The sequence below is a fragment of the Lactuca virosa genome, chromosome 1 (genome assembly GCF_052849685.1).
Source record: "Lactuca virosa cultivar CGN04683 chromosome 1, Lactuca_virosa_CGN04683_v6, whole genome shotgun sequence".
NCBI classification, from domain to species: domain Eukaryota; kingdom Viridiplantae; phylum Streptophyta; class Magnoliopsida; order Asterales; family Asteraceae; genus Lactuca; species Lactuca virosa.
This window is the reverse complement of record NC_136426.1, coordinates 67,426,295-67,437,720: the sequence shown is the minus strand read 5'-3', so window position 1 is coordinate 67,437,720 and position 11,426 is coordinate 67,426,295. Positions and strand designations below refer to the sequence as shown.

The 11,426-nt window shown below is 36.0% G+C and overlaps 1 long non-coding RNA gene across 1 annotated transcript; it reads right to left on the bottom strand.

The window, feature by feature from the left end:
• Positions 1 to 7,582: 7,582 nt before the first annotated feature.
• Positions 7,583 to 8,780, bottom strand: LOC145105007 (uncharacterized). Its single transcript, XR_013707201.1, has 3 exons — positions 8,667 to 8,780; positions 7,884 to 7,952; positions 7,583 to 7,692 (listed from the first exon to the last, which is right to left on the bottom strand). It is a non-coding gene; the product is annotated as an uncharacterized LOC145105007 (long non-coding RNA).
• Positions 8,781 to 11,426: the final 2,646 nt, after the last annotated feature.

The window sequence follows — 11,426 nt, the reverse complement described above, 5'->3', positions numbered from 1 at the left end:
TTTGAAATACAATCTGCAGCCTTGTTCTTGAGATTATGAATACCAATAATAGTCTCCCTCCATAGACTTGTTCCATCACCTCGCAACCACCACCACCATTTGCCAATTAATGCTAGATTTAGGGTTCTAAGCGAACCCAAACCAAGACCACCAACTTCTTTAGGGGACACCACCTTTTGCCATGAGACCCAGTTGATTTTTCTCTTCCCGTCATCATTCTTACCCCATAGGAATTTCCTTCTAATACTTTCCAAAGAGTTTATGATTCCAACAGGTGCAACGAAAAGCGAGAAATAGTAAGTAGGTAGGTTTCCAAGAACTGCTTTGCATAGGGTGAGACGCCCCCCCCCCCCCCATTGAAAGGGTTTTTGATTTCCATGCAGATAGTTTGGCCTGGAATCTCTCAATTACCGGTCTCCAGTTTTTTTTCAACTTCATGTTTCCTCCCACTGGTACGCCTAGATAACTGAAAGGAAGTTTGGCCGGTTCACATCCAAGGGGAGTGGCATACCGGTTAACCTCATGCATGTCAACTCCAACTCCAATAACCCGCGATTTGTGAAAATTGACCTTGAGGCCTGAAGTGACATGAAAGCACCTTAGAATTCTTGCAAGGTTTTTAATGTTTTCAATATCCCACTCGCCCACGAATAGAGCATCATCCGCGTAAAATAAATGAGATATAGTTGTTTCTGAATGTGGAAGAGAAATCCCGGTAAAAATTCCTTTCTCACATGCTGTTTTTACTGCAATATTGAGCCCCTCCATGGCGATAATGAACAAAAAAGGCGATAGCGGGTCGCCTTGTCTAACTCCCCGTTCCATCTCGAACTCCTTTGTGGGTGAACCATTTACGAGTACAGATGCTCTTGCGGAGCGTAAGCACCCTTGAATCCACCTTCTCCATTTTTCACCAAACCCAAGTTGCATTTGAATTGAGTCAAGGTATTCCCAGTTGACTGAATCGAAGGCTTTGTCGAAATCCACTTTGAAGAGTAACATTTTCTTTTTAACTTTCTTACTCCAGGAGCATAGTTCGTTCACAATTAGCGGGCCATCCAAGATATTCCTCCCTTCTACAAATGCAGATTGCACCTCTCCAATGCACTTACCAATAACCTTTTTTAATCTATGAGCTAAGATTTTTGCAATTATCTTGTAAATACATCCAATTAGACTTATAGCTCTATAGTCACCAAGCGTGAGTGGATCCTTGATTTTTGGGGCTAGAGTGATGAAAGAGGAGTTGCATCCTCTTCCAAGCCTCCCATAGTTTTCGAAATACTTAACAACATTTATTACATCATCTTGCATCTCCACCCAATATTTCTTAATGAATTGGAAAGAAAATCCATCAGGCCCCGACGCCTTTTCATTCCCACATGCCCATACATCACACCTGATCTCATCATTAGTAAATGGGGCTTCCACCTGAACTTTATCAAGTGCTCCCAATGGGGTGAATTTGTTGCTGATCAGCTTTGGTCTCGATGGCCACTTCTCCAGGAATTTCTTTTGATAAAATTTAAAAGCTTCTTGTTTGATGGTCTCTACATCGGTAGCCCATAATCCGTTAATCTGCAGCCCCATTATACTGTTCTTTCTATGTTTATTATTCACATATCCGTGAAAAAAAGATGTGTTCTCATCCCCATCTATCACCCACTTTAATCTGGATTTTTGTTTCAGATCCAAGGTTGCTAATTTCTTCATTTCAACTATTTTCTGTATTCCAGATCGTCTTACATTGATCTCCATTTGACTGAGTTGTCGCATTTCCGCCAAGCATTCAATGTCGTGCACCTGTTGTTTAAGTCTTTTTAATTCAACAGTTTCCTTTGGGTACTCACTTGCCCTCCAATTTTTGAGTTCGTTCTTCAAAAATTTGAACTTGGCCACCAGATAGTAATCCGGGGTGCCATACCCCATGAAGTTGTGCCAGGCTTTGGAAAATACAGTATCGAAACCTTCCTTCTGCGTCCATGAGTTGAAAAAACGAAATGGGGGTTTTGCAAAATCGGGTGCAACAGTTTTTAGAACAATGGGGCTGTGGTCAGATATATCCCTTGGGAGTGCTGTAACAGAGACTGATGGAAAGGCGTTTAGAAAGTTATTACATACCAGGAAGCGATCGAGTTTACTTAGTTTGATATCCGTTTGGCAGCAGTAGGTATACCGAAGACCACCCATTCGAATGTCATTAAGGCCTACTGCATTGATGAATCTATTGAAGTGAAAAGCAGACTGAGAGCAAAACTGTGAATTATACCGCTCGTCAGCCCGTCTAACTGTGTTGAAATCTCCAAACACTACCCAAGTACCGCCTCTATTCCTTTTAATTTGTAACAATTCTTCCCAAAGCTTTTTTTCTCTGTACTAGAATGTAGGCCATATACATTTACTAAGATGGTATCCCCTTGAATTCCTTCCCATCTCCCAATTGTTGCCAGTAGGTATCTCGATTTTATTATCTCAGAGACTTTGAATATCCTGTTGTCCCAAATGCTTAATAGACCACCAGACCTTCCCTGAGATTGAATTGTCGAGCACCCAAATTCTGTTGAGTCCCAACATCCTGCGACATCGATGTCATTCACATTCACCAATTGTGTCTCCTGTATCCCCACAAAAGAGGCTCGATTCTGTATTTTTAACCTCCTCACCCATTTAACCTTGTAGTCTTCGCCTATCCCACGCACATTTATGCTGATACAGTTCATTGTGGTGCTATATCGTCACCAGTTTCGCCCATCACTCCTTTTAAAATCGGATCGTTGGAGCTAATTTCGAACCCCAGTGCATTCCCAATTTCTACCGTCTTACGAACTTCTATTGAGGAGGAGGAGCTACCTTCTGGCTCGTTTTCATTCGCAAATACCTGGTCTTCAGATGGGGCTCTGTTAATGTCGATTGGGGCGTGATCAATTCTTATGGGCACCGTCGATTGGGAAGCCATGTGCGTCGGGGGTTCATCAAGGTCAGAGAGAGCTGCCATTGAGTTTATTAGTGGGGGAGATCTTCTGTTTTCGTCACGCTCTAGTCTTCGTCTTTTCCCCAATGAGCTACAAACTTCAGATGACTGGCCCCTAACTTTGTTTGTTGCGATAGGAGAAGAAAACGGCCCAAAACAGCTAATTGGAGGTAGCCCATACAAGGGCCCATTTAAGTTTGGGCTTAAGTTCATGCATGGGTCAGGTCGCCTGCCATTTGTGTTGTGGGACCTGCCGGGAATATTACCGTTAACGTTTAATTCCTTCAAGATTATAGGCGACGCTTCGTGTTCAGTCATCATAGAATCCCGCACCATCGTTTGTTCCCCATGTGCCCTTTGCTCTTCTTCTGACGTTCCGATTACCTCTCTCCAGTCTACCGGGTGCTTGGCCGGAGATTCATCTCCGATCACTGCGTTTGTCCCTTTTCCACCATCCGGTTTATCCACATCTCTTTCCGTTTGTAATTCCGGTGATATCTCACCTTCTTCCTTCTCACCATCGGAATTTCCCATATACGTATCCGATACCCCATCCTCTTCTTCATCCCCATACTCGCCGTCTTCCTCGTCATCCCCATCCGGTATCTCATAGTAATCTTCCGACGTGTCAAATCGAAAAGGAAACCATTCTTCATCAAATTCGGTAATACCAATCTTAAAAACCTTCCCGTCCATGCCAACATGTAGTTCGTCGTTTATTCTAGTCTTCCTTGAGGTGAGAATTCCAATCTTCGGGCACGACAAGTCCACCCTGTTTGGTAAATCTTCATATGGTGCTATTGTCTTCCCTAAATGTTCAGTGATAGCTGTAAAGTTACGATCCCCCCATAGGTAAAGTGGAAGTCCCAATATTCTGATCCAGGCCACTCGCTTAACTTGCATATCAGTCTTGTCACTCCAATTCACCCATTTCAGATATTCTTTCCACCTATTCTCAGTATTCAGGAATTCTTTAGCATCTACTGAGTTGCCAAAAAGAAGGAGTACCCTTAGCCCTCCGATATATTTTATCTCCAACTCTGTTTCACCGTTATCTCGTAGGAGTTTCGGTAGATGCCCCAGATGATCTAAGGTCAATGTCTCCCCAATGAGTGATGTTTTGTGCAGCCAGTGATAAGTCTGGTCGTCACGTTGTAATTGGATGGGTCTTGGTCCCGGAGGTGCCTGCGGGACAAATTGGCCTGAGTTTTTCGCCGGCATATGTGGGTCTCTGGTGATATCTGCAAAGGTCCGGTGATCCCGGAATGTATTCCATGTCCCAGCATTATTTCCTTGTACTGACCTCCGGTTTACAATAGCTATGGGTGGTTTTGGGGTTTCTTTCTTTCTGTGTTTCGCCAGGTTAACTTCCAGCCTATTCCCTCTGTATATCATTCCATTAATCTTAGCTTCTAACTCCATGACATCTTTGACTTCACCGAACCGTACAAATACAAAATACTTCCCATTCTTCCCCTTCTTGTCTCCCATGTAGACATCTGTAATCTTCCCAAATCTTCCAAATGCCTCTCTGATTTCTCCTTTCCTTGCTTGCTCTGGAACATTGGTGACAAAGTAAGTTGTTTCCTGGACGTGCACTGATCTCGCCGGTGTCTTTCTTCTTCGTACTTCCGTCCACTCCATAGCTCCCACCTGTCAAAACGTATCCTTTTTGATAAATTCTGATGTGTTGCGTATCTTGAACTTAGTGAGATTGATATTCAAGATTATATATATATGACTAAATTATAGAAATGTTCTAATAGGTTGGCATGACTTCGCAGTTTTAAGCATAGATTTTTGTTTTTGTTAAAAATGGTCCATATAATTCAGGTTCGAATTACAATATTAGTCGCTGATCTCAGTTACCGTTAAATGCTCTTCTGCTAAGTACCTATAAAAGGACTAAAATAGCCTATCATTTTACCATTTAGAATTATTGTTAATTAATAGGGCCCCACTCCTTAGATACCATGATCACCATCACTCTATACCACCATATAACACCATCACAACCATCATTTTTTAGTGTTTTGATTTTTATATTTATTTTTTGTTGGGTGATTTTAGTGTTATCAACATATTTTGGTGTAATTTTCTGTCGTTAAGAAAAAACATATTTTGGTGTAATTATTATTAATAATGAGATAGGTTGAGCTCCATTTACTAACTGAAATAGGAGATGTGAGGTGCACACTCGGAGTGGTAAATATGAACTCGAGAATACGGGGGTCCGGAGGTAGGGCCCCTAGGTGTAGGGTTCCAAGGGGTTGCGCCCTTGGCAGGGTCTAGGGGCAGCGCCCCTAGCGGGGTCCAAGGAGCAGAGCCCCTGACGGTGGTATCATGATGACGTCGTAAGTTGGTTATGTCTTAATAACTAACATTTTTTGCGCCAAAATCATGCAACTTCCGTTTAACTACTTTCCCTCTTGTATAAGAACCTTTTCTGGTTCCAGAAAACGGGTTGGAACATATATACACGAAAATCATACATTTGATTTGACTTATCTCTCAATAACATAAAACATCAATGTACTTTTTTGTGCTTCTGATTTAGAAGTGGCATGACTTCTAAATTGAAATTTTTTGGATTATCCAAAATCTGATTTCGTGATACCCCAGGCTATAGGATCGAAATCACAGGTTTTGGAAAGTGATTGCAATCATGATCCAAGAAATATCCAAGTAAATTGATATTCTTAAGACCCCAAAATCTGACATCTTTAATAACAACAATCACCACAATCACCATCATCGTATACCATAATCACCATCGCCATCACTATCTACGATCACTAGCGCCATACACAATTACTGCCAACACCATTTACCAACGCCACCACTATATTAAGAAACCTAAATAAAAACCAAGAGGTGGAAGAAGTAGAGGAGCGAGACCATTTATGGAGGAACCATATGAGATCGAGACCATTTCTGATTGAACATCCAAGATCAGAACCAAATCAGATGGAAGAAACAGAGGAGTGGCGACGATTATAAGACGATTTCGTTGGCGCTTGGGGGGGGGGGGGGGGTCATCTGACCCATTTTTAAGATGTTATCGAAGTTCAGAGATATCGTTGGATTTGGAGAACTATTAGAAAAACGCTGCTCATAACATTTAAAATCCACACGGTTCTACCTTTGAACTTGTCGGTAACACCTTTTTTTTGTCACCAATCTTCATCTCCCTTAACAACACCACCACCACAAGAATCGGTAAACAAAAGGTGAAGAAGCTAGATATATTGGCGGAGGAGAAAGAAAAATATGAAAAATCAACTGTAGAGAAAGATTACGAAATTTTAGGGTTTTTGTTAAATTTACAGAAATATACCTTAAAGTATGTAGGTTTTCGTACTTTTGGTTAGGGGTAAAATGGAGTTAAAAGAAATTGGAAACAATGTTAGACGAGGAACTATATATGAAATTAAAACTTGCAATAAGGACCATTTTGACAAAATCAAGAAACTATGAATAAAACTACAAAATCATGTCAACCACATGAACCATTTCTTAATTTATAATATACTAGGTTAAAACCCGTGTGATACACGGATTGCCAAATTAAAATAGCAAAACTAATACATAATAAGTGGTTTGCAATAAAAAAAAAAGCAACAATATTCAAATCCAGTTGCTGGAATGAATCGCAAAATGTTTCCGGGAGGAATGGAAATTTGAATATGAGGAAATTTGATTATGAAGGAATTGTAATCCGTCATTGGTAGGATATGGAACGAAATTCAATAATAAAATGTAAACAATTTTTTAATTTAACTTAGTGATTGTAGTGTTTTTTCAAACTGTACAACTTAAACAACGCGAACTAAGTTATGGTGGGTTTTGGAGGGAAGGCTGTACTGAATCAATCAATCAATCGTCTTTCTCATGCAAAACAGTTAGCCTACCATTGAGAGCCGCATGATATACTCGTTTCTCTGCCAAACCAATATCTGACATTATTAAATTACCTTGCACAACCAACATAACAATAATAATAAATATTGTTATTATTATTATTATAAATTGAAAATGAAAATGAAAATGAAAGAATATACATATACCTCACGAGCCATTAATCTGCGAACATTTTCGGCATATAATTTAGGATTGTCCTTCTCTTCTTGTGAGGGGTAATAAACTGGCAAACGAGTTACCCACATCTTATTTACAAATTGACATAACAGCAAAATCACATGCCGAACCTGAAAAATGGAATCAACAAATAAATTGGAATTCAATTCCATTCCAATCCCAAACTCCCTTCATCAATAGATTTCAACATTCCATGCATTTTCTCATTGTTAAAACTAATCAAATACACCATTTTAACCCTAGAATTGCAAAAGCAAACTTCTTCTGCTTACAAGGGTATTTTGGTAATTTAATATATAAAAAAAGGTATATTGGAAGGATTCTGATGCAATTGAATTTTGTCTAATTGGCAAACAAGCAGGCCATGGAATGGAATCTTGAATTCAATCCCAAACCAAACACACACCCAATTCCAATTCCTTCCAAAACATTTTGCGGACCAAAACGCCCTTTTAGAAGACAGATCAGCATTTAAGTTTAAACACTCACCCCAGATATGGAATCCCATGCAGGGCTAAATCATTCATAAGGATATTTCAAAATAACAGGAAGAACATGAGCTTTTGCCAGAAATGCACCAGTTTTAAATGGAAGTATATAATCCCCATTTGTAGTTGTCCCGTCTGTATAAACAAAAACAAAGATAAATAAACTAAATTAGATATAGGTGGGTGGGATCAAAAATTAATAATTTGCAGCTAATATACGAATCAAAAAATCCTACACTCTTCAGATATACAGAAGAAATTATACACCTTTTACTTGATATAAATTTGAAAATGAGAAACAATAATGACATATATAAAATAATAACCTGGAAAAAGCATCATCATGGGTGCAGATTTATTTTCATGGGCTTCCTGAATTCTCTCGTTCACCACAGCTGCAAGTAACAAAGTTCAAAAAAATTAAACAGAAATTACATTTAAGAAAAAATGTAGAAAAAGAGAGCACATTATAAAGATGGTTTTGTTATATATATATATATATATATATATATATATATATATATATATATATATATATATATATATATATATTTATATTACAGCCCCACCTAAGCTTAGGTACTAAACCTCTAAAATATTTCGTTTTAACTTAGTAACTAAAGTCGATTTGGTTTTCATTTGGTAAATATATCGTCCCCAATAACATTTCTTCCCTCCATTATCGTTTTACCATCGTTGTTTTCATTATTCCATTATCGTTTATTATTTCACCCTAGTGAACATTATTGTTTTCCACCGTCACGAAGGTCGAAGATAATCAATGTTCTTGCTTCCTTATCAAAACTATTATGTACATCATGAATCTACATCTTCAATTATTAATCGTGAATCCCCTAATCGCAATCTTTATATAGTAAAACAACTTATTTTCATGAGGTTTAGTACCTAAGCTTAGGTGAGGCTGTAATGTATATTCACTTTTCCCTATATATATATATATATATATATATATATATATATATATATATATATATATATATATATATATATATATGGATGTGTTACAATATTATAGGGCATCATGAAATCCCAATAAATATACAGCAGTCAGCACAGTTGATAAAGAAACATCAACCATTTAAATATACCTGAAACGCCCTTTGTATTCGATGAACATATACACAACCAAGACACTTGCTGAAAAAACAAAAAATTGTAATTATATAGCAATGGATAACATATTTATAAACTATACAAGAATAATACAAGAAGCTAGAAAACAACTTCAAAAATGTCTTTCTGATCTATGAAAGTAGATTTGGCTGAATTTTATCTTCATTCACAAATTTTTTTTGGATAAATGTTCTTAAAAGAAATTAAATTCTCAAATCTTTCCTTGCTTATCAATTTTTTTAAAAAAAATTAAGGAGAATTGCAAACGAAAAATCAGCATTGAAGGAATATTTTTTAACAGATAAGAAATGAAAATTGGGATAAAGAACGAAACGAAACCATTTTTATTTAGAGTCTGTTTTTTTCTTTTAATTTTTTTTCTTCCATTGAAGTGTATATGGATGTGATTAAAACCAACCTATAAGGCCAACCGGAGGAAGCTTGCCCACTGATTCCTAAACATCCGGTCCTAATTTTTTTTCTTCCATTGTTGTTAAGTCGCTCGACAATTCTATCTCTACGATGATTGAGCTTGCCGGAATAATCCATTGAAGCTAGGGTTATTGCCGCATTAATGATTCCTAAACATCCAGTCCTAAAGTCGATAAAATCATCCATCTCAGGCTATTGATTTGAAAAATTGAATTGATTGAAAGAAAACAGCGAGAAAAAGAATTAGGGTTTAAGAGAAAATCTACCTTTAAGAATTGGTGATTAAGATTCCTTATTTGTTGCTATGAAATTCCTGATATCTTGCTATCGAATTCGAAACTGATTGCCGATAATTTTGTATATCAATTCAAACGTCAATATATTATAGCCGAAGCAGAGGACATTTGGGAAAATCACTTTGGTATTTTGAGCGGGAAAAATCGATTGGGAAGGGGCTTGGAGAATAACACGTGGCAAAAATCTACTTATTTATTAAATTAGGGGATTTTATAGGTGATCGATGCAATGACACCACATAAACACCCTCTAGATATCTCTGGTAAACATATTTTCCTATATTGAAACCCTCATTCGTCATTTTGTTCACGTCAACATTCTAATCATTAGTTTTCTTTTAATATAGATAAAGCAATAATTTTTTATTTAAAAAAAAATCAATTATCTAAAAAATTTAAAATTATATTATTATTTATTATTGATTTTATTTATTTTTATTTATATTATTTAGAAATATAATATTTCTTTAACGTTTTATTTATCTTTATTTTTGTTAGAGTAAATTACATAAATGGTGCCTTTGGTTTGGCCGAATTCAAAGTTTTGGTCCTTAAGTTTAAAATTTGATAGGTTATATCATGTGGTTTGTGAATATTGCATTGCAGGTCGTTGCTTCATATAAAAATATCAAATTACCTTTTTTTTCTTTTGTCTTTTCCTTTTAACAATTTATTATATATATATATATATATATATATATATATATATATATATATATTATAGATTTTATTTCATCTTTATTTTAACAGAATTAATATAGATTATTTATAGAACTATTTTTATTTTTTAAAATCAATTATCTAAGTTATATAAAATGACATTATTATTTGTTTTTAGATTTATTTATTTATCTTTCTTTTGGTGAATTAAAATATTTTAATATTTTTGACTTTTTATTTAATATATTATTTAATATTGTTTTTTTAACGTTTTGTTTGTTTATATTATATAATAATTTTTTTTACGTTTTGTTCGAATGGACAAATTAAAATAATAACCGGGATATTTTTGACGTTTTATTTGAATATATTATTTGATGTTGTTTTTTAACGTTTTGTTTCGTTTACATTATATAATGATATTTTTACATTTTGTTCAAATAAACAAATTAATATAATAGACTGGATACCTATAAATCGTCCAATATAATTATTTAATGTGGTTTTTTTATATGTTAGTGTTTATTATTTTATTCAGTTTTAAAAGGTTTTATGGTTCTATATGTTTTTCGTTTACATCATTCATTTATATGTCAATGCTTCTTCGTTTATTATCTAAATAATTATATTTTTCGTATAACTATTTATGAAAACAAAACCCAAAGTAAAACTATTCAATCATATATATATTATTAGAAAAAGAAAAAAACGAACATTAAATAATTTTATAGGTGTTAATGAGTTAAGACCTCAGAGTTGGATTTTAAAAAACTGATAGGTGTTAATGAGTTAAGACCTCAGAGTTGGATTTTAGAAAACTGCTGGTTACGCAGTGCGTAACTTAGGTTACGCCCAACGTAGCATGTTCTGAGCCCGTAACTAGTATGGTGTTCTACGTCATGCGTAGATCTATGGTACGTCATGCGTAAGCCAGAAAGGATTTGACTTTTGACTTTATGACTTTTAGTCAACTGTGAGGGTTGGACTTAGAATGGGCAAAATGGTCTTTTGCCCAATTGAGGTTTAGTTTGGTCTTTGGACTAGTTGAGCTGAAGTATTTACTTTAATTGTTAATTACGGTTATTTGATGTGATTAATAGGAGGAGTCTAGTACCGGAAGTTCGGGTGTGGGATTTAGCATTCTTCAGTGCTAGGTGAGTCTTTTCACTATGCTTGTGGGTCGAAGGCACCAATTGTATGTTTGGTATGTGGTACTTTGGGAAAGTCGTTAAGCTTTGTGCTTACAGTTTATGTTTATGGTTTCAGGTACTTCCGGTACGAAGAGGAAAGGCCTGGCGTGATAGCACAACATCCCCCTCAAGAGTCCACACTTATTTTCATCTATAC